At 43.5% G+C, this 23,497-nt stretch overlaps 1 long non-coding RNA gene across 1 annotated transcript; it reads left to right on the top strand.

Moving 5' to 3' along the window:
* Positions 1–1,128: 1,128 nt before the first annotated feature.
* LOC308583119 lies at positions 1,129–7,922 on the top strand. The gene is made up of 3 exons (XR_014006062.1): positions 1,129–1,209; positions 4,066–4,228; positions 7,608–7,922. It is a non-coding gene; the product is annotated as an uncharacterized lncRNA (long non-coding RNA).
* The last annotated feature ends 15,575 nt before the right edge of the window (positions 7,923–23,497 follow it).

Below are 23,497 nucleotides of genomic sequence, written 5' to 3'. Positions count from 1 at the left end.
TTTTTATTACCGGTAAGTCTTTTTCACAATATCAGGACTGCTTAAGCTTATGTCAATTAAATTTATATCCAGATAATTAAACATTCATTTGGAACATCAACTGTGTCCTCAAAGGCTCAGGCAAGTGACACCTGGGTCATTTCATCTCTGCAGGCTGCAAAGCATTAATGGATGAAAGAAAGAAACCCTCAGCAGGTCTGTATTAATTATCTTTCCACCTCTCCTCATACTGCCCTCATGGAAGATAAGGGTCATTGCAAGTCAGAATGACCTAGCCAGAAGCTTCCCACTCGCTCCATTGTCGAATTACCCAATTTTTCACACTGAAAAGCCAGATCATTGCATTCACGTAGCGCAGACTCCTAAGCCAAGCCTCCACCTCCACTCACGAGCCAGTGCAAAGAAGTTCTTTGTACAGCTACCATCAATTCCATTTTCTGCCTAGCAGTATTTCAGTGTTAAAGAGTTTTACCATAGGAATAAATAATCATTCAATAGCTAGAATGCATAAAAGACAAGGTTACAGTCAGGAAAGTTATATTAACAGTTTGCTTTCTTCCCATTTCCACCTGAATCCACACACACACACTCACTCACACACACAGAGAGAGAGAGATTTAATGGTTTTTTATTGAACTAGTGAGCACTAAGGTACCAAATGTGAAAATCAGACTGCATTTCACAGCATTCTCAAGGCCAAACTAGAGGGCAGGTGATCCACATTTTTAAGCACAGATTTCTCCCAGCCATAAAGAAAGAGGGTACATATTTTTAAACAAATGAGTCACACAGGTGAGCAGCACAGAGCCGTCCCACTGCAGTTTCTTAAGTCTGCCTGCTTGCCCGCCCCACAACATACACTAGCACTGGGCATTAGCATGGCCTGAGGGCAGGGAGGCAGCCACCCTGTAAATCAGGTAAATAAACAAAATTACTTAACTAAGAGTAGAAGTGATCAGAATATTTGAAATTGAAACGCTTGCTGAGGTCACTTCGATGATGTTGTGGCACATTCTAGCGGAACAACTGGCAACCCAACTGAGCAATAGGCATGGCTTCTGGGAACTGACCAATCGCGTCACAGGTAGCTCAGTTCTGGAACAGGTGCCCTGCCTGCTTCCTCATGGCGTTGCCCATGCACCAGGAGCTTCCCTCCTCCAGTGCTGGACTGGAGAAAAGTGCTTGGAGAGAGGGGCAGTACTTGGAGAGGTAAGCAGCTGCAGAAGAAAGTCTTCCATGGGCATAGCCAGGCTTTATGTTGGTGGGGGGAGGCTTCATGTTAGGGGGGCGGGAGTCAGAACCTCAGTTAGTTAAGTATTTTTTATTGATTTAGGGATGCAGGTGGCGCTGTGGGTTAAACCACAGAGCCTAGGACTTGCTGATCAGAAGGTCGGCGGTTCGAATCCCTGTGACAGGGTGAGCTCCCATTGCTCGGTCCCTGCTCCTGCCAACCTAGCAGTTTGAAAGCACGTCAAGTGCAAGTAGATAAATAGGTACCATTCCAGCGGGAAGGTAAATGGCGTTTCTGTGCCCTGCTCTGTTTCACCAGAAGCGGCTTTGTCATGCTGGCCACATGACCCGGAAGCTGTACGCCGGCTCCCTCGGCCAATAAAGCGAGATGAGCGCCTCAACCCCAGAGTCAGTCACGACTGGACCTAATGGTCAGGGGTCCCTTTACCTTTTATTGATTTACTTGCTGTGGGGGCTGCTACCCTCCTGCTTCCCCCCCCCCCGGCTACTCCCATGGCTTCTGAACTCCTCATTTTTCAGTTAAAAGTGGAAGCGTCGTCTTTCTACATGATTAGGGAAGGCACATTTTCAGTGCAAGGATCTGCCGCCATTGTGACTTGCCTCTGCCTTGTTAGGAGAGGAACTCTACTAACTCAGTGTGACAAGATCTGGTGGCTGAGCAGATACCAAATAATCATCTGGCTCAAAACAGCAGAACGACGGGTTACGCAATACTCGCCCCTGACTTGAGCTGCCCTGTATAATGTGCAGCAAATGTTGGTGGTTTCAAGTTGAGCCAAAGGGACCAGCAGGAGGGGTAAGGGGATATGAAAATGGAGGAGGTTACAATTAGAATGCATTGCATGCTTTACATGCAAAAGGTCTCAGGTTTGATTGCCAGCATCTCCAGGTAAGCCTAAAAAGGACTCCTGCGTGAAACTGTCGAAAACCACTGCCAGTCAAGTGTACACAACTACTGAACTGGGTGAACCAGTGGACTTGGTCTAAGGCAGCTTCAGCTGTTTCTAATAAGCCATATTACGAGTATGATCATCTCCCTTGCTCTATAGAATCTGTCCCATTGGATTACTAGTGATCTGACCATCTAAGCTGCCATGCGCCATGAAAATGTATACAAATGTGCCTAGAAAAGATGTTGGACAACATCTTAGGAGAATGCAAGGTTATTGCACTAGTATTGCATCAATCACACGCTTGCCTGGACTGTCTGCAGCATTTGAGGAAAATTGGCGGGGGAGCCTTGTGACATACCTTCTCCCCACATGTCCCTGCGAATCTGGAAAGGTAGAACTGATACCTTGTTTTCTTATGTTTTGCTCCTTTTATTGTGATATTTTGTAAGATTTTTACTGAGCTCTTTTCACAGCGATTCTCAGGACGATACGGTGCATTTTGTGCTTTTTTAAAATTCTTTTTAAATCGGAATGCATCCACATTTTCCAGTGTGGCTAAAGCTCACCAGGGACTGATTTTGGCAGAGTTATAATTTTGTTTTCTATGCCTGGTGTTTTATAATACAATACAGTTCCTACTAATTTCATTTTTGCGGTTCTCCATTTTGATTTGTTTGGTATTATTTTACATATTTCTGCAAAGTTTGTTTTCTCTTTAATACTAATGATTGACCATAATGAGGTGGACTGATGGATAGACTGATTTTCACACACCTGGATTGGTCTACAACTGTACCACTCATCAGAAAAGTGGAGCTACCTTTCCCCCTTCTCCAAAGGAGATTTATGGTGCAATCCTTTACATGTCTATTCAGGAATTAGTCCTACTAACTTCAGTGGGGTTTCAAAGTGGGAGCAAGTGCATACGACAGTGGTGGCTAACCCCTGTTTTGGAAGTCTGATCCAGTCCTTCCAAGCAGATTTTACAAGCCCTTCAAGAACCGATTGATTTTGGTAGTGGTGGCAGAAACATATATAACAAAGCAGACACAGCTAGAGGGTGGGCAGAGTTCCGTTTTTCCAATGGGGAGTCAAACTGTCCCCTTCCTGGCCGCTAGACCCATCACTGGATGAGGTGAGCAGAGAGGGAGCTTGTTGTCTTAACAGCTTCTTTGCACAGATAGCTGATGAGGGCAAGTGTCTGTGTGTGCCTGAGCGTGTGGGATGGATACACCAAGTTTTAGCCACCCCTGCCCCTGGCCTGAAAAAAAAACACAACAACTATACCACAAATGATGACAACGAAGTATCTGTGTGCGTTAACTTGGCAACATGCTTCCAAGAAGAGAGAACAGTGACATTTATGTTGCTTTCATACAGCGTGTAAACTCTTCATTCATTACTATAGTCTATCAGTGTACCATGAGCATCTATCTTTATGGGAGGAAGGGCCTCAGGAATTGTGAATTTCTCCTGCCTGATTTCATCCTGTTCTGATGACCTGAAAAATTAAAGGGGAGGTTGCTGATGACTATGAGGATGAGGCATGTCAATAAGGCAAGATCACTCATAGTTCTCTCCCTGCTTAAAGGCTGCAGTGAATGGAAGCTTGCCAGGATTCTATCTGCCACACCCAGCTTACCTGAAATGAAGGACATTTCAGCGTCACTGGCTTAAATAAAGGGTGTAGCCCACAGAAAGGACAGGCTGGAGCATGCCGTCCTGACTTTATCTCAAAGCCTGATGGAAGGAAAGCCTCATCCCCCCCCCTTAGCCAGACTTATTTAATAGTCCATCACTGGATTAGCTGTAGCGCTCCATCTCCATGGATAAACCTTTTCGATTTTAGTTCTAGAACCACACGGAGTTCTCCTGCATTTGGGTGTTGCTGGTTTTGCTGTTCTCCACCCCCTCCCCGCAGTGCCTGCTCGAAAGACGTGTATTAATGAGCCAAATTCCTTCTCCATCAAGTCAAACCTTGGGAGAAATTGAGATAATCAAGTCTGACAACACAGGAGAAGCTGAATCAATAGCAGGACATGTTCTGCAATCTTCCTGCCTGTCATTTCAGGGAAACAGAAAAGGTATTATTAGGTGGTTTGAAAATTCTTTCCCATTAGGTCTTTACTGTTTTGCAAGTATCCTCCTTCTGTGTGCGGGTTGTTGCCTGCAAGCCTAAGAGAGCTACCAATTACAGAATCTCCTAAATGCCTGGCATCTTTTTACAAAATCGTGTCAACATTTTTGACACCACCTTCCTTTCTCAACAAGCACCTTCACCGAGACATTTAACCTACTCCAGTTTTATTTAGTGCTAACGAGCACAACCAGGAATTAGAATATTGGTGAAATGCCAAAACTTTGGGGGAGTTTTTCAGATTGACCATAAGTGATGCAAGGAGATAACATTTCCAGACGTTATGCAAGAACTCTGTAATAAAAATGAATCTTTCTTTCATTCTTTCTTTCTTTCTTTCAGCTGTGCAAAATTTGACCCTGACTCCACTCCCTGTTCACTTTTGCCATTGATGATTCTTTTGGTCTAGAACAGTGTTTCTCAAAGAGTGTGGCCTTCCAGTGGTCCTTGGTCCACTTTCAGGTGGGCCTCAGTGCCACATCTTGCTCAAGGCCTCCCTAGCTGTCTGTCACTTGCCCCCTAGCTGCTCCATAGCCCTTTAGCTAGACCAATGCCAGCGCCAGCAACTTCTCCCATGCTAAGTAACAGTGGCTGGGGGACAACGAGGTTTGACTTCGTGTGTGTCCCCCCTCTCAGGGGAAATGGCCGGATGAGGTGATGGAGGAAACTAGAAAGCGAAATAAACGGTGAGGGATAGCTCAGTCTGTAGAACATGAGACTCTTTTAATCTTGGGGTTGTGGGTTCGAGCCCCAGGTTAGATGAAAGATCCCTGCATTGAAGGGGGTTGGACTAGATGATGGTCATTGTCCCTTCCAACTCTAAGATTCTTAAATGTGTGGAATTTGGCAACAACAAACCAAACAGACAGGGAATTGAAAAGGGAATAAGAGGAAAGCTGTTGTAGGAGAAAGAAGTGAATGTAGGAGGGAGTGAGGAAAGAAACTGGCATAGTGGTGGTGAGGAGAATAAGTATGAGCTGAATGTGAAGGGAGAAGAATTTACAGGAGATGGATAAAAATACTTTGAGACGCATGTGGGTTGAGAAAAGAAAAAATATATAAAAGAAAAAGAGGCTGATACAATATCTACAGAAGAAATGTATGTCGTTCACTTAAGGGAAACTCATTGCCACAAGGAAAGCTCTTCAGCAAAAAAATCTAGCAATTTCCAGTGTGACGTTTTAATTCCTCCCCTGGTGTCCCCATTCAGGATTGGGAGTGTTCCCTATTTGGAACCCTGGAGATCCACTGCCAGTGCATGTGGACAATATTGCACTACTTGATGGACTAGTGGACCTGACTCAGCATAAGACAGCTTCCTCTGCTTCATCATGGATAAAACTAAAGATTTCTACACCTTGCAAAATATTTTATCCCCAAACCAACACTTGCCAGCAAAAACAAATGGAAAAATAAAACAAGCAACACAGGGAATAAAAATGCTGCCTTTCCTCCCCACATATAAACAACTTCAGCCCTTCATATCAAATTATTCCAACAGCCACAATTGAATGCAGGCTTTCAGCCTTATATAATCAAAATCTAAAGCACAATTTAAGAATTCTTCAAGGTTTAAGGCAGGCATAGGCAAACTCGGCCCTCCAGATGTTCCGGGACTACAATTCCCATCATCTCTGACCACTGGTCCTGTTACCTGAGTTCATGGGAGTTGTAGTCCCAAAACATCTGGAGGGCCGAGTTTGCCTATGCCTGGTCTAAGGCCTGTCAGACATCCTGTCATCTCTCTAGATTTAGCAGCTAACTTGGCATCACTTGGCAGTCCTGTACAAGACAGGACAAAGCTTTCCACACAGAGGTACCAGTTTGCTAAATACCACTGTGCCCTTATAAGTCTCATTTCTGGGTTCTTTTTCTAGTATGTAGGGACAGAAGTCAGTCACCTGTGGCTCTTTCCTTATAGTAAACCTTCACTGTCATGAAGGAACATGAAGCAGCAGGGTTGAAGTCCCTCTTTTGGGGACCATTTCCAGTTTGCAGGGGGGGCTGGCAATCTGTTTTGCTGCTTGCTCTTATTCTGGATCTATGATCCTTCTGAGTGACATCGGCTCTCCTCTGTCTTCCCTGTTCCTGGCACTGTTCAATACATACCCAGTCTCTCTGTGGCTTGGCTCTGCAATCCGTGACTACTATCTCCCCCAGTGGCATTGCCTAGACTGCACAGTATACAGCCATCTGAAGGAAATCTGTAGCATTGTTTGTAACGGGTGCAGCTCTGGGGGAAATGTGTATTCCTGCACTGAATGTTCAATCCTTTAGCCAATCTAAAAATGCTCCCTTTTTTTGTTTCCCATTGTGTTTTGTTTTTCTTCGAGAGACCAAAACTCACAACATTTTCTGACTTTGAGAAGGGTTTTCAGTATTGGAAAAACTTGAATCCCTCTATACAAATTCATTAAAATGCATCTCATCACAGACATTGATACACAACGTGAAAAGACTTTGAAAGATTACGAATTGGTAAAACTCTGGATGTTAAAAACAGCCTTTAAGATACTGAGAAATGGCAAAACATTCTAAAAGTTGCTGTCAATGTTATCATTTTTTGTGCCCAAGACAACTTGGTACTTCATGGAGGCAATTGGAGGGAAATTTCATGGGAGCCTGGTATATTCCTCAGCAATGTTTCCCCCCCAAAAAAATATGTTTAGAGGTACTCTCATTTTCCTATTCGTATTGAAATACTGCCCCTCAATGAGGCCAAACTTAGATTCACAAAATGTTTAGAGGTATGCGTCTCCCTGTGTCCCCCCCAGAAAAGAAAGCACTGTTCCTCAGTACCTTGGAATTGATAAGCCCTCAGCTAGCAGCTCACATGACCTATGTGAATGCAAATAAATAAGTTCTGTGTTATCCCCCCCCCCAAAAAAAATATGAAAATGAGTTGATTGAGTTGATAGCAGGGAAAGTAAAGGATGAGAGATATTGGGAGAAATTAAAGCAGCAAAATATTTTTCTGTCATCTTCAACTGCACCACAAATAGTGCTTAGATGGAGCAGACGAGCCAAGTCATATTGTAAACACAAATGAAAAAACAGGAAAGGGCCTTTCAAATGATATTTTATTAAAACTACAGGCAGACGGTTTGAAAATTAATGGCTGCCATAGTCAAGCATATGATAATGGCAGTAGCATGGCTGGAAAATACAATGGCAAACAAGCAAGATTATCTCAGGTTTATGATTTGGTGAGATATATACCCTGTGCTGCCCACAGTTTAAATCTTGTTAGATACCAGGCTGCAAATGTTTGAGCAATGATTGTAATGTTTTTTGGAACTGTACAACAACTCTTCAATTTTTTTCAGTGGTTCTACAGGAAAATAGCAAGTTTTAATGGACATACTTGGAGTTTCTTTAAAAGGTCACAGTGATATGAGGTGGTCATCTAAACAGAGAGCAATTAGTGCTTTTTGAAAGTCAGTAAATTGTGTTTTTTCAGTACTGCATGACATGGCAGATCACAGAAATTATAGCAATGGAACAGCTTTTGGAGCACAAGATTTGATCAGACAAATAGACTTCACATTTTGTTCTGCCTTCTTCAAAGATGGGGAAGAATACTGAGTTGCATCAAACAAGTGTATATAAGAGTACTCTCTGGATGAAATTTAGCCAAACATCAAGACACATCTTGCGAACGCAGCTTTAGCAAGCTCAAGTTGATAAAGAATTATCTCTGTTGTACTGTGAACCAAGAAAGATTGACCAGCCTTGCCTTATTATCAATCAAAGATGAAGTGGTTTCACAGATTATTGTAGATGCCATAGCAAATTTGCTTCAGGCAAAGCAAGAAAAGTGAAATTTTAACTTGTTCATACACATAGATTTATAAGTAATAAAATACTGTTTAAACACATTAGACCAGATATTTCTTTTAATCCTGCATCTCCATACTATGCCAAAGTAGATCATGTAATTTTTTCAAAATAAATAGGAACAGGAAAATAAGTATTTAAAAAAAGGTCATAAAAGAATATGATGAGTTAGTAATGTAAGTTTTAGTCAGGGTTAGTAATCCAGGGTTAAGGTAAGTCAATGTATTATAGCATATTACTGATTTATGCATATAGTGTACATTGATCTACTGCTTATAGTGCATAACTGATTTATGTACTTTATTATTTGCACCATTAAATTACTTGGAGCATTTAATCGATGAAATTAAAGCATTCCCATCTAAACCAACAGTAGTTAATTTCATTTTAGCAGTAATTTTTAGACAAATAATGTGGCTATTGTGGTAAAGTAATTTTTTGGTGGGCGGGGGCACTGATACAGCTCCTTACCAAGGGTGCGAGGGTCCCTAGGTATACCCCTGCCCGAACTCATAACAATACATTCCACGAAGTATCCTCTAAAGATACACAAGGACACACACATTTACCCATCAATGCAGAGCAGATCTTTAATGTGGCACAGTTTGTTATCTAGAGAATTTCTTTTTAATACAGGCAGCTATTCCACTGTCCTGCAGGCTACCTCGGATCTCCCAGAGAGGCAGCCACTAAAGGGTCTTTTCCAAAGCTACTACTTCCGTTCATTGCTTTTCTCTCTCCCAAACACACGCACTTTCAAAAGCTCTCCCCTCAGTCAGAGGTGTTGGCCTGAGAGGCCTGAGACTTTTCAAAATAAAAACCTAGACTCAAGACTGCTTTTCAGACAGCAGGCTTACAGCTATATGCAAACTGATGTCCTTCCTTCCATAATCCCCTACCACACCACACCTGCCTACTGTATGTTCCAAGATGGCCTGGTCTCTGTGTTTAGCCCATAGCATTCTGGGATCATAGTCTGGTTCAAGAAATGGACCTGCCCTAAACATGACATGGGATCTTCTGAAAGCTAATAGCTTCCTGTGTTCAGAACATTCCAAAGAGGCCTTCGTATCAAGAAACCATCTTGTGACAATCACCTCTCATAAAGAGACATTCACTAGCCATCTCGGAGCATCAAACAGCCATTAATCTTCTTTTGCCTGACAAAGAATTTGGCCATTGGTCATGATAAGCTGTTGTGGAAGTAGTTCTGCTAATTCCCTTACAAACAGAAGAAAATGTTTTTGAGTTGGGGAGAGGGGCATGGTATTTGTCACAAACTTCTTCTTTTTTTAATACTCCTGCAAGGCTGCAGATAAGAACATTTGTGATGTACAAAAGAGGACAGAATGTTCCACTTTCCCATTGCCTAAAAGTATACTTGTCTTGACATTACAATTAGAACATGCTGCAGTGCCTTGCATTTGAACACTCCCCTCACCCCAGCAGGTACTGCTTGTACCCTTGATAAAATGCTGATCCGCTCCTTCTAGCTCTGCTAAATACTTTCAGCTAGCCAGGAACAATAATGGTGCATTATATTTTATCCCAATAGCCCTATTACTAAGCACAAAGATGCTGGCGGTGTGAGTGACAATATCTGCATCGCCTGGATTCTTGTTTCTTGCCGTCTCCAGAGTCTCCTACTTGCTCAGTTACATGGAAACAATTTATGAACATCCTTTAGCAACATGAATGTCTGCTTGTAAGAAACTTGTTTCTTTAATCACTACTGTCAGCCTCCCTCATCCCCACTCCCCTACCCCCTCCCACCCCGCCAAACCTACTGCAATTCTTGCTTTTCTCCATGGGCAGTATATATTGATGGAGAGGTAGAAGCAGCAATGTTTGGAGTTTCACTTCATTGCTTTGGGCATAAAATCACACAAAAGGAACACAGATATAAGGGAAGACACAGTCATTTTCATGCCCAGAATATACTTTGAAAGACATTTATTACAATATAATTTTGCCTTCCCTTAAAATGCATTCATGGAAAAAAAATCATATTTGCATAGATTTCTTGTTAATAAAGCTTTCTGCATCCTGATCTTAAAACATACTGGCCACTGTATGGAGGCCCACTGTAAGGCGTGTTCTGAGCCTTTGGGTGGGCCTAATGGCATGTGCAGAGCCATCCCTGCCTTTGACTTTTTTTAAATCTCCCTTCCAACAGCCAATTCTGCATAGCATCAAAAATAATAATAGAATCATGCTGCATTAGAAACTGCTTTCAAAACTTCCCCAATGTTTGGAATAGATTTGTGTCATGGTAGGGTGGGGGCTGCAACTGAGAGATGAAGAAAGTGGAGCCCTTCAAGGATTGATTTGGGGACATGTACTTTTTAACATATTCATAAATGATATGGAGTTAGGAATGAGCGGTAATATAGCCAAGTTTGCTGATTAAGCCCAGTTGTTCAGAGAGGTTGAAACACATAAGAAGTGGCAAAAGCTTAATAATGATGATGATGATGATGATAATGATAATATATTATTGTTGTTGTTTTGATGTTGTTGTTTTGTTGTTGTTGTTACCCCGCCCATCTGGCTGAGTTTCTCCAGCCACTCTGGGCGGATTCCAACAAAATATTAAATCTCTCTCCAGGCTGCATAAGTGGGCAGTAAAATGGCAGATGCTGTTCAGCGTCAGTAAGTGTACACCAGTAGTAGTCATCAGTGCTTATCTGACCTTCTGCCACTGCAGTCACTGCACCTTCCTAGGAGGGGTGCAATGGTATTGAGGATGGTGTGGTGCAAACGCACCAATGGGAGCAGTGAAATGGCTCTGCTATTGTGTTTGCACCACACCGACCGACCTCCCGCCTTGTACCTCCCCATCCCAGTAAGCCGGTGATGAGAGGTCAGGTGAGCACCCCTGCTGATCACTACTGAGGCACACTGGACCAAAAAAAATATATTATCACACACACACACTAGTGTGATCTGAACTGACAGTGACTGACCTTGGGGTCCTAGCAGACAGCTCAAGTATGGTGTTGATCCAATGTGCAGTTGTTGTGAAAGGGCAATAAGTTCTACCTCCCTGTTCTGTCTTTGTGTGTCTCTGTGTGTTCATTTTTATGTACCGTTCTGGTCACCTATCTCAGAAAGGATATTGTAGAATTGGAAAAGGTAAAGGTCAAACAAAATGCTCAAGAGGCTAGAGCAGCTCCCTATGAAGAAAGGCAACAACTATGGGGGTGTTTTAATTTAGAATAAAAGTGAGTTATGGCGGGGACATGTCAGAGGCGTGGAGGATGTGGATAAAGATAGGGTTTTTTTCATCCTCAAGCATAATACTTGAACTTAAACACTGGAAGATTCCAGACAGAGAAAATAAAGTTCTTCAAATAGAAGAAGAGGAGTCTGGATTTGATATCCCACTTTATCACTACCTGAAGGAGTCTCAAAGCAGCTAACATTCTCCTTTCCCTTCCTGCCCCACAACAAACACTCTGTGAGGTGAGTGGGGCTGAGAGACTTCAAAGAAGTGTGACTGGCCCAAGGTCACCCAGCAGCTGCCCGTGGAAGAGCGGGGAATTGAACCCGGTTCACCAGATTACGAGTCTACCGCTCTTAACCACTACACCACACTGGCCCTGACACACTGTAGTTAATCTATGGAACTTGCTCTCACAGGAGCCAGTGATGGCCACCAACTTGGCTTTAAAAGAGAACGAGACAAAGGTATGAATGCTGTCAATGGCTGTTTCCCCCATTTCATCAGAGAGCCCCAGCTTTGCCTGCCCCACACCTGATGTCCTAGATGATGTCAAGCATAGGACAGATAAGCTTGGCTATAGGAAAATCAGCCTTGCAGGCCAGATTGCACTGTAAAGTCAGGAAAGCTTCTCAGTGATGCAACTTCCCTCCCCAAGAAAGGGACCTGAAAACATATAAGGTGTAATTGACACCTTACTGATTCATATTGTACATCTAGTCACTTCGCCACTGGGAAAACAGGAAGCTGGACTAGATGGGCCTTGGGCCTGATCCAGCAGGGCTCTTACGTTCTAACATGAAGTAAATAGTACCTGTGAGGCAACTGGGTTTCCACACCCTTTTTTACCTGAATGATATCCATTCAAGTCATCAAAATGATGAGAAACAATACAGTGGTATCTGAAGAAGTGTGCATGCACACGAAAGCTCATACCAAGAACTAACTTAGTTGGTCTTTAAGGTGCTACTGGAAGGAATTTTTTTTATTTTGACTATGGCAGACCAACACGGCTACCTATCTAATACAGTGGTAACTCAGGTTAAGTACTTAATTCGTTCCGGAGGTCCGTTCTTAACCTGAAACTGTTCTTAACCTGAAGCACCACTTTAGCTAATGGGGCCTCCTGCTGCTGCCGTGTCGCCGGAGCATGATTTCTGTTCTCATCTTGAAGCAAAGTTCTTAACCTGAAGCACTATTTCTGGGTTAGTGGAGTCTGTAACCTGAAGCATATGTCACCTGAAGCATATGTAACCCGAGGTACCACTGTACTTTGTTTTCTTTTTCTTTTTTCTACTGTATCCTAGGCAGAAATATACAAATGGGGAAACAAGTGAATATCAAATATGGGAACTCTTTATATGGCAAGACCTACAGCCTACGCTTATTTTTAAAACTAGCTTAAACTGTCTATGCTTTCCTCCAAAGAATCCTAGGACGTGTGGCTCAGTTTCAGTGCTGAGAATGTTCTGCTAGACACATAATTATAATTTACAGAGTTTAAATGTGTGGTGTTGCTATACCCACATGCAAATTCTTTTATTCAACAATAGAAATACCTTTGAAAAGCAGGTGTTCCTCAAGTAGACAGGCAACATAATTATCTCATTCACATCCTTTCCAGCCAGATTGCCTCAGGGCTTACCGCATGCTGGAGCCCTATAAACAGTGATGATTCATTGCAGATCAGCCAGGAAGTACTCTTCTGAGTCTGACAAGGTGTTTCTGAGCTCTTAAAAACTAAATTTCTTGTTGCCAGGTGAACACAAGCTCTTCTTTCATTTTCTTCAACTCATTAAAAATGGGGAGCATTGTACCTTGTGGGGATTGTATTTTCCAGATGTGAAATGTGGAATCTGATAAATTCTATGATAAATTTTCACTTGTGAATCTTGAACTCAGCTTTATCCCTTCTGCCCTTACAAACATATATCTGAAACTCCAGGATGGAGAAAGAAAACTCATTTGGGGGCAATTGGAGCAGGAAAATGGTATTGGGGGGGGGGGAGGATGAAGCATACCTTCTCCCAATCACTTCTCTGCTCTCAATTGCCACCTCCATAGATCTTTTCTTTTTAAAAAAATGACATCCACCTCTACCATACAGATTTGTGTGTAACATGTAGTTTAACCAATAGCCACCATGCTGTAAATACCAAGCTCTTGGTATTTATGGGAACTCAGATGTTCATGGAATTTACTTCCCCAGTAAACATATATGTGCATTATATAAAAACAGGTGTTCTTTCCCCCCATCTCTTCTGCTTGCATGTAATATACCGGTAGGTGTGGGAAGTGCTGCAAGAAAACTTCCTGCCTCTTTTTATACAAGAGTAATGTGGGGTGGATAAAATGCATACAAGTGTTACTCCTACCATGACACAGGCTGCCTCTGTCTACAGTGGAACAAATGACTCACGGACAGATGCACACTAGAGCTCATCCGATGACCCCTAGATTTGCCCTGTTACGTTCCAAGTATGCTTAAGGTCATCATAGGACACGTGCCCCCTTTTAAATTTTCTTAAATCAGAAGCAGCCTTTACACTCATTTCGCCAGACTTTCTGCCCTGCAAGCAACTTTAAGAGCCACTCGCTCCTCCTGCGTCTCCCGTGCATTCTCCACAATTAGCCAAGCACAACCTCTTCACAGGGAGGCGCTTATCTCCCAAGCACAGATGGTTGACCCACATGATGGGGAGGCATTCCCAGCTGTGGATCTCTCTTTCCATCACAAAGTTCAGCTGAATGAATGTCTCCTACTGCCTCCTCAGCATTCATTTGCATGCAGCTAGGAGCTGAATTTGAGATGCCTTGTCTCTTTCCTTCCAACATCTTAAAATGGAAAGTAGCCAGAGGTGGAGGTGAGAAGCTATTCCTTCCTTTCCTTTGTTTGCCCAAAACTACCTCACCGAAGTGCCCACACCTGGAAACTAACTACTACTCTTTTTTCTTTCTTTTTTTTTAAAGATAACATGCAGTGAACATTTCCTTTGGAACCTAGATCCTTTATTAAAAGTGTGAAGCATTTTGTGACTGCTTTGCTGGAGGGCAGATGAGTAGCTTGATCTCCCCAACAAATTTCCATAACCAAAACAGATAAGCAATTTTGACTGAAGAGAGGAAAACAGAGGAAAAGGAGACTGTTTTTCCCCTGTAACCTCTTGATTACTCCAAACATCTACCTGGGTGGTAGATAAGTTGTTTTACCATCTCTGTGCCATTTAAGCCACCAGATCCTCTCAAATGTACAGAAACAGGAAACCACTTTTAACAGTCAGATCCAGCGGCGTAGCGTGGGTTGTCAGCAAGGCAAGTAATTTGCGCCCCCTAACCCATGGATTTTAGGTAGGGGCAGAGAGCTGCGAGTGCGAGGGTGCCCCCCGATGTTGCGCCAGGTGCGGCCGGGCCCCCCCTGCACCCCCCACGCTACGCCACTGGTCAGATCATTGGCCTAGCTAGCTCAGTATCATCTAGGATGACTGACAGTGGTTGCGTGGTGAGTTCCTGCCCCCCACCAAGGATAAATAAAGATACCAGACACCAGAATTTAAGGGTAAATGGGCAAATTAGGCCACAACTTTATTGAATTCAGGAATGAGAGGCATTGGCTTAGGCATTGGTCCTATCGACTATCCGGCTCCAGCCCATTTGCTGGAGACACGGGAAGGGTTAACACCATAGTGGGGGAGTCTCCTGCTGAGGCACGTCAACTAGGAGCTCCCCCGGGTCACCGCTCAGGGGCGTGCCTTAGGCCCACACCTCCATAGGCTTCGGACAGGGCCACGCCCCCCGGAGTCCTTTACCAGACCACCCTTCAATCTCTGGGGGGAGGTGATGGCGTTCCTCCCCCCCCACATCCTCTAAACCCCTTCTTACCAATGCCTAACCGCCAATGCTGAGAAGTTGTGACGAGTTGCTACGAGGTAGGCGAAAAACCAAATGGCTGTAAATTGCCAATTGGGAAAAATTCCTACCATGCCCCTTGCGGCGACAGACCGAAGTCCATAGCAAAGTCAGAAACCTACCTAAAGGGGGCTAAAACGTGGGGGCTAGCCAGCAAAAAAGGGTGAGCCCCGGCCGCGCCAGCCCTAAATAGGGCAGGCCACGCCCCCCCAGCCACCCAATTGGCTGGCTGGGTGGACGACGCGGCTGGGATTTCCCTGCTCTCACGGGGGCTGAAACCAGCCCCCGCTCACATGGGGTGGGCGTGAAGCCCGCAACCCCACCTCCTGGGCAGGCCAGAAGTGGCTTTCTCCAGGGCTTCAGATGGGGACCCTTTCTCTGCCCTCCTTGACTTCAGGACCTTCTGCACGTAAAGCTGATGCTATACCTATATGCTATCACCCTTCACCAAAGCTTCATGAAGTAAATGGTTGGTATGTGGGAAAACTCTTGGAAGATGGTAATGCCTGGGGTTCCTATGAGCTTCAAGGTTCAAAAGCTAGCTATTTTTGTAAGCAATAGCCAAAATATATGTGAAAAGAGTTATCTGTCTCTTACCACCTTTTTTAAAAAAATGTAAAGTAGCACTTGAAAGAAGAGTAGTGGTGGACGAGGAAGACTTGCAGCTTCTACTTAACTCCCTACCTACTATTTGTCTACTCAAAATCACCACCATTTTGCTGTTGGTAAGAAAGCAGCTTGAGGGTAATCATGGGTGGACAAGTTGCCCGAGGGTTTAGGCAGCCCTGTTTAGGGAAGCTTTTAATGTTTGATGTATTACAGTATTTTAATATTTTTTTGGAAGCTGCCCAGAGTGGCTGGGGAAGCCCAGCCAGATGGGCGGGGTATAAATAAATGATGATGATGATGATGATGATGATGATGATGTAACTCCTCCATCTGTTCTTCAACTCCTGGTTGCAGCCTTCCAAGGATACTTTTCATTTCAGAGCAAAAGTCCATCGCAGAAAAGAGGCATGGAATCCTGTGTCTTGTCTACCTAGGGCCTAAGATTCATCAGGCTCTTGAGTTATTTCAATGACACACAGAACTGGGTTTAAGATGTTGGTGTCAAGGCTCTGGTGATGGGTGTTCAGATGCTAGGCCTTACCCCTATCTGCAACATGCAAGTGCAATAATGGCCACTGTTATTGTAAACCAGACTCTTGAAGCCAAATTCACCTTTGGGTACCTCCAACTTGCAATGGGGAATCATGGTGAATTTCACAAGGCATATTTTGACCCTTTAGTCCTACTAGCTAGAAAAGATTTCCCAGCTGAATCCAGGATGTGCATGGTTATCTCTAACAAACAAATGATCAAGCAAAGGTTATAAGTTACCCATAAATAAATGACCCACAGAGGAAATTTATGCTTCGGATCTTAAACAAACATCCTTGGCATTTAGTAAGTTCCTCCTCTGCCTTTAACTTTTACATAAAATCTACCTGGTATAGGGGTGCTGTAAGGGAACTTTTAATATACTGTACTGTATATACTGAATAGTCTGAGGTTTCTCACTACATACCACATACTCTGGAATAGTCCTGTTGAACATTAAAATATAATTAAATTGAAATAGTTAATTTGTAGATGGTGACTTTTTACTTACTTAAAAAAAAACTTTTTAAAATCCCACCTTTCTTCCAAGGAAAAGTACACTTCTTCATGGTAGAGTACATTGTTCTCTCCCTCTCCATACTGTTCTCACAACAACCCTGTGAGGTGGGTTAGGCTGAGAGATTGTAACATGTCTAATGTTACCCAATGAGCTTCATGGCTGTGGGGATTTGAACCCTGGTCCCTGTTTGTAGCTCTTCTACTTTGTCCTACCTAAATGCAACGGCTTGGTCCAGACATTAAAAGAGCCCTGCTGATCAGATCTTGTTTCACACAGTAGCCAACTAAGCGCCTATGGGAAGACCATAATCAGGCAATAGCCCTCTCCCATTCTCGTACGCCAGCAACCGGTATTCGGAGGCATGTTGCTTCTGATAATAGAGGATAGTATATAACCATCTGGTTAAAGTAAAGGTAAAGGGACCCCTGACCATTAGGTCCAGTCATGGCCGACTCTGGGGTTGCGGCACTCATCTCGCTTTATTGACCGAGGGTGCCAGCGTACAGATTCCGAGTCATGTGGCCAGCATGACTAAGCCGCTTCTAGCGAACCAGAGCAGCACACAGAAACGCTGTTAACCTTCCCACTGGAGCGGTCCCTATTTATCTACTTGCACTTTGATGTGCTTTCGAACTGCTAGGTTGGCAGGAGCAGGGACCAAGCAACGGGAGCTCACCCTGTCATGGGGATTTGAACCACCGATCTTCTGATCGGCAAGGCCTAGGCTCTGTGGTTTAACCAACAACGCCACCCGTGTCCCATCTGGTTAGTTGCCACTAAAAGCCTTATCCACCATGCAGTTGCCATTGATTATAAAGCATTGTTTAGGATTACAGTACAGGGATGAGCAAGTGCAAATCTTAGACTTGTACAGTCTCCTCTCAAGATAAGGAAGCTTAAGGCTTCTGATGACTTTTAAGAACAAACAAACCACAGTGCTATATCTGAATATGAGAAGCTGATTTGTTTTTCTTCATTGGTTAACAAATCAGGATCTGAAACCACAGCTGAAAACGGGTTTATTTGAGCTGAGATTAGAACAAGCTACAGTTTCTTGTCTTCATAACTGGAAACTGTGGTTTGTCCAAAACAGGAACAACAAGCTTCATTTTATTACATGCAAGATAGAAGGGGGAACATGCAACCCAAACACTTGCTTGTTCTTGCAGTGTTGGCAATAGAAATCTGAGCTGCTAAAGAGCCATTTCTTATTTGCAGAGGCCCATTTTGGGTTCTGTTACTTGGTCACAGGTTTTTTTCTTATTTTTTTTCTTTTACTTGGTCACAGTTGAGTGGTACAAGAATGGCTTACAGAAAATAAATAGGTTGGTACTCAGCTATGTTTTACACAGAGTAGACCCACTGTAATTAATAAACATGCCGGGGGAAGGGAGAGAAAAATAAAAATAAATAAAAAATAAACATGACTAAGTTAGGTCCATTGATTTCAGTGGATGTACTCTGAGTTGAATAGATTTGATGCTTTACCTAAAGCTTGCGTAATGAATTAGTGGTATAAGTTTGTATTGATTTTAATGTTTGAATCAATGCCTATTTTGAAAATACCAACAAAGTAATCTTCACACCTCAAACTTTACCAATATTTATTTTTCCTGAAGGTAACTTGCTGATATTTCAAAACATAGCTATGAAGTAGTGATTGCTAAAGCTAGCCACATAGTCTTAGCCTCTCTTTGTTGTCCTCCCTGACATTTGTATACCAAGACTCTACTGACTCTCAAGAGATCTTTCATACAGCATTTTCAGGCCACATCATCAAACCTTTCTTAATAGTAAGATTTCCTTAGGCATCTTAAGCAGTACTAAGCCTGCTCATAAAGGAGCTTGCATTGTTTGCTCATCCCATCTCTTTGAATTATATACTGTGTGTTTATAGTACTCCCTGAAGTCTCAAGCAGGGAGGCACCATATCTCCAAGAGCAGTGACTCAACTATGATTAGACAACAAGCCAGATCAACAAAGGAGTAAAGATGAGAAAACATTGTGTTCCTTTCATGAGGGATACATTTGGGAGGGGGAAATCTAGTCAAGTAAAAGGGTTATAAGAAGGGGTAAGGAATATGGGAGCAGATGGGTCAACGAAGCTCTATGCAAGAGAGGCAGAAAGAGGAAATGACAGGACAGAAGACAAGAGTCTTCTGAATTTAGGACTTAGTACTTGCGAAGGAGTGTTTCATGCCTTGTGATAATGCTCTGAAGGTGATAGTATTTTTAGGAAGCTTGTAAAATCAGTGTTCATCTGACTGAGTGGCTGATCCACTTTCTTGGCTTGCTTAGAATTGGGAGATAGAGTTCCTGAGAGACTGGTATGGCTAAAAAAATAATAGGCGTCCAGACACAGACACATTTTCAAAGCACTACATAAAATTCATTAACAGTGCAGTCCTGCCCATGTCTATTCAGAAGTAAGTTCTGCTAAGTACAATGGGGGCTTGCTGCCAGGTTAAATGGCACATGATAGGAACCTAAAGCAAAAAAGCAATCCATAGCATCTTCCATCGGGCAAGATTAACAATGGAAAAATTGCTGCAGTGCTCACTGGTTTTTAATTCTCAGCTTTAAATAGCACAATGTTGTGCATTTAAAGTCATTTTTCAATGTCTCTCCCCAAAGCACCTGTGTGAACAAAGACCAAGAACTCTGTGTTCTATCCTTGCCACTGTTATATTTTAAAATGCTGAGTTATGGTAAAGGTTGCCTTCGGTTGTCTCATTTTAATGGTAAGTCTGTTCTAGTCTAGAGAGCAGGCAGAGCTGATTCATGTATAATAACGGAAAGGGACACAGCTTTCTTCTTACAAGGCCATAAGTGAATCTGAAAGCTTTCCCCCACTTTTACAGTGCAATGCTGTGCATGTGTACTCAGAAGAATTTGGTGGGATCTGTTCTCAGAAGTGTGCATAAGGCTGCAGTCCTTTTTATCCTTCCCAAAGGCCTGATTTCCATGTGAAAAAAATTGTGAAGGCTGTTTATACCAGTGCATCTTGTTGAATTTTGACAAGAAATGTAATTGTCCACAACCACTATTCTACTATGCTTTCCAAATATCACTGCTAGGTTTTTGCAAACATTACAGCTCTATATTGTAGTTGCAGCTCTATAGTGTGCTTATTAATTAAACAGACACCAATCGTATTATTATTAATTTGAAAAGGTAGTTTCCAGAGCCCCATCAGGTTGAAGCTTTTAGTTCTAAATACTTTGCCAACAGAATTGGAAAATTATACAAATTTAAAGGCAGAAATTGCCTAATATGGTTTAACTACAGGCAACTCCCCATTTGTGCAGGGGTTGCGTTCAGCAGGATGAGCATAAACCCGCTCCAGGTGTCACTTATGCCTCAACTGTGTGCAAATGGGGAGTTGGCTGCATACCTAATGGTTATTGACAACCTCTGTATACGTGCTGCCGAAGTGAGCACAACCTCGTGATTTTGTTTCAACAAAGAATATCTTAGACATAACTTTGGAGTTACTTGTGGCGCCAAAATGTAAGTTTTCCTTTGAGGTCACATGTGCATTATAAATGTGCCTTACATGGCTCAGGACCTCAATACCTTAAGGACTGCCTTTTCTCATATCAACCAACCCAGACCCTGTGCTTTTCACCAAAGGCCCTTCTCTATGTCCCCACACCCTGAGAGGTTCAGAGGGTGAGAACACAAGAACGAACCTTTTCTGTCATAATTCCCTGTCTGTGGAATGCTCTCCCCAGAGGGGCTCTCCTGGCACCATAATTACATGTTTTTAGGTGCCAGGCAAAAACATTCCTCTATACTCAGACCTTTGGCCATTAAATAACCCATGCCCTATTAAAAGGGGGGCTGTTATTATGATGCTTGACCTCACCCCCAAAGACTCACTCCTCCATTGCCTCCTGAAACAGATGCCAACCAATGCTGTCTATTCTTATGCTTTATGTTTTTATTATGCTCCTTTTCATGATGGCCTTTCAAGGAAACAAATAAAGCAGTACAAAAATGCCTAAATAAAAAGTGTTGTTAGCACCCCAATGAAATTACACTTTGTCAGTGCATGGCCAAATCCTGGCCTTTAGCCAGAACCTGATACCTGGACATGTGATGCTAGAACATGTCTTAACAATTCATTTGATTGAAGAACAAACCCATGTGAACAATACTTGGAACTCATCAGTTACAGCCAGACCTTCTTTGATTCAGACAGGCTTGTGCTTGTGTAAAGGGTAAATGGTAGCTGTGCTTCTTTGTGCAGAATCCTAGCCAGCACACTGGCAGGAAGATGGCTCGTGTATGTCACATTTCCATCTGGACTTTTGCCTCCCTTGGGAGTTCTGTGGTAGTGGTGTGGGAAACTCCAGTAATGTGGAGATCTAATTATCACTGTCTGCGATTGTTTGACAGTGATCTCTGTACGGATATTTAATATTTATATAGGAAGCTAGGAAGGGGCATCTGCTGGCATCAGGGCTCCCTCCACTGGCATTAGATGCCAAAGGCCAAGCTTCCTGATCTCTAAACATGTTGCTCATATTGCTCATCTTCTGTATTCTTGCCATTAAATGATGAAATACCGTATTTTTCGTCCCATAGGACGCTCCGTCCCATAGGACGCACCTAGTTTTTTTTGGGGGGGGGAAATAAAGGATTTTCCCCCTTTATTTCCCCCCCAAAAGCAGGTCGGGGAAACTGAACCAGGTCGAGGAACAGCAGGATGGCGGCGCTGCGCCTCCCTGCTGTCCCCCGAGCTTGTGGGGCTGGCTGATGTCTGCCCGGTGCGAGGGGCGCTCTGCTTCAGGGCGCCCCGCCCGCCGGGCGGCAGGCTGCTATCTGCGGCGTGGGGAGCCCTGCGGGGAACTCCTGCAGGGCTGCCTAGGCTGCGGAGGTGTTCCTGAATCGCCGGGCGCTCTGCTTTCAGGGCACCCGACGCTCCGGGAAGCAGGCTGCCTAGGCTGCGGATGTCTTCCTGAAGCCTGGAGAGCGAGAGGGGTCGGTGCACACCGACCCCTCTCGCTCTCCAAGCTTCAGCGAAAGTCTGCATTCGCCCCATAGGACGCACCCAGATTTCCCCTTCATTTTTGGAGGGGGAAAAGTGCGTCCTATAGGGCGAAAAATACGTTAAAACCAGCTGCTCAAGTATTGGTACAATATTTAGTTGAGTATTAGACCTTGCGGCTCAAGCCTAATCACGACCTACTTACTGTTTCCCCAATAATCAGTGCTTACACCACAAAATAAAAATCTGCTAGTTTGATAGCTCAGTTGGTCAGAGTGTGGTGCTGATAATGCGAAGGTTCAGTTCCCTGCATATGGGACAGATTCCTCCATTGCAGGGGGTTGGACTAGATGATCCTCAGGATCCCTTCCAACTCTACACTTCTATGAGTTCTAGTGGCATGGGAGAGGGAGAAAAAAAATGTTGATTCTGGGGTGGGGACTGAGCTAGTATCTGCTGGATCTCGAGTCTGCTCCATGGCCACCTCTTGAAAGCATCAAGCCCGACTGCTGTGCCAGCTCCAGGCTTGCCACACTGCCTTCCAGCCTGGCTGGTATGAAACAACTGCATTTGCACCCTATGTAGTTAGTTTGATTTGAGAAGATTAAGTGGTCCTTTCTATATTCCAGTTCAGAAAACCATAGCTCTTTCCTTGAATAGAATGGTGGGCAAGAACCAGGAAGTCCCTGACTTAAAATGTTTTCCCCAGCTTAAATTCACTACGTGACCATGGGGAAGCTTCCCACTCTCTCTCATAAAGTGGTATAGATATTAACTCTTCCAATCAAATATATTCACTTTTCAATTGCAATATGGGGACAATAATTTTGGCCTACTTTACAGGTTTGCTGTATTACTGAGAGAGCCTTTGTAAAATGTGATCAATTGTTACATGCTATCATCTTTTCCGGGACGCAGGTGGCACTGTGGGTTAAACCACATAGCCTAGGACTTGCTGATCAGAAGGTCAGTAGTTTGAATCCCCGCGACGGGGTGAGCTCCCGTTGCTCGGTCCCTGCTCCTGCCAACCTAGCAGTTCGAAAGCACCTCAAAGTGCAAGTAGATAAAAAGGTACCGCTCTGGCGGGAAGGTAAACAGCATTTCCGTGCACTGCTCTGGTTTGCCAGATACAGCTTAGTCATGCTGGCCACATGACCCGGAAGCTGTACGCCGGCTCTCTTGGCCAATAAAGCGAGATGAGCATCGCAACCCCAGAGTCGGTCACGACTGGACCTAATGGTCAGGGGTCCCTTTACCTTTACCTTATCATCTTTTCCAGAGTAAGACTGTAGGTTCTATAATCACTCACTATAGCCCCCAAACAGAGTGATGCATGGGGGGGGGGGGGAAATATGCTGCTCTTGGCTGGCCTTAAAAAAAATAATACTGTATTGTTATCATCATTCAAAGAAATCAATTTACAGGCACACTATGGTTTTCTATCTGTACAATTATTAATGCTTTTGAGAATCAAATGTTTGTTTTCACAGATATTTGAATTTATTTCAGTCACTATTGGCATTTAAATTCAAACATTTTAAGAGCTGTATGTGTGATTTACGGTATTTCCTTTAATACAAAATGTTGTCTAGAACG

This window comes from Podarcis bocagei (genome assembly GCF_964188305.1).
Source record: "Podarcis bocagei genome assembly, chromosome: 3".
NCBI lineage: Eukaryota > Metazoa > Chordata > Lepidosauria > Squamata > Lacertidae > Podarcis > Podarcis bocagei.
This window is presented reverse-complemented; position numbering and strand designations above follow the sequence as displayed.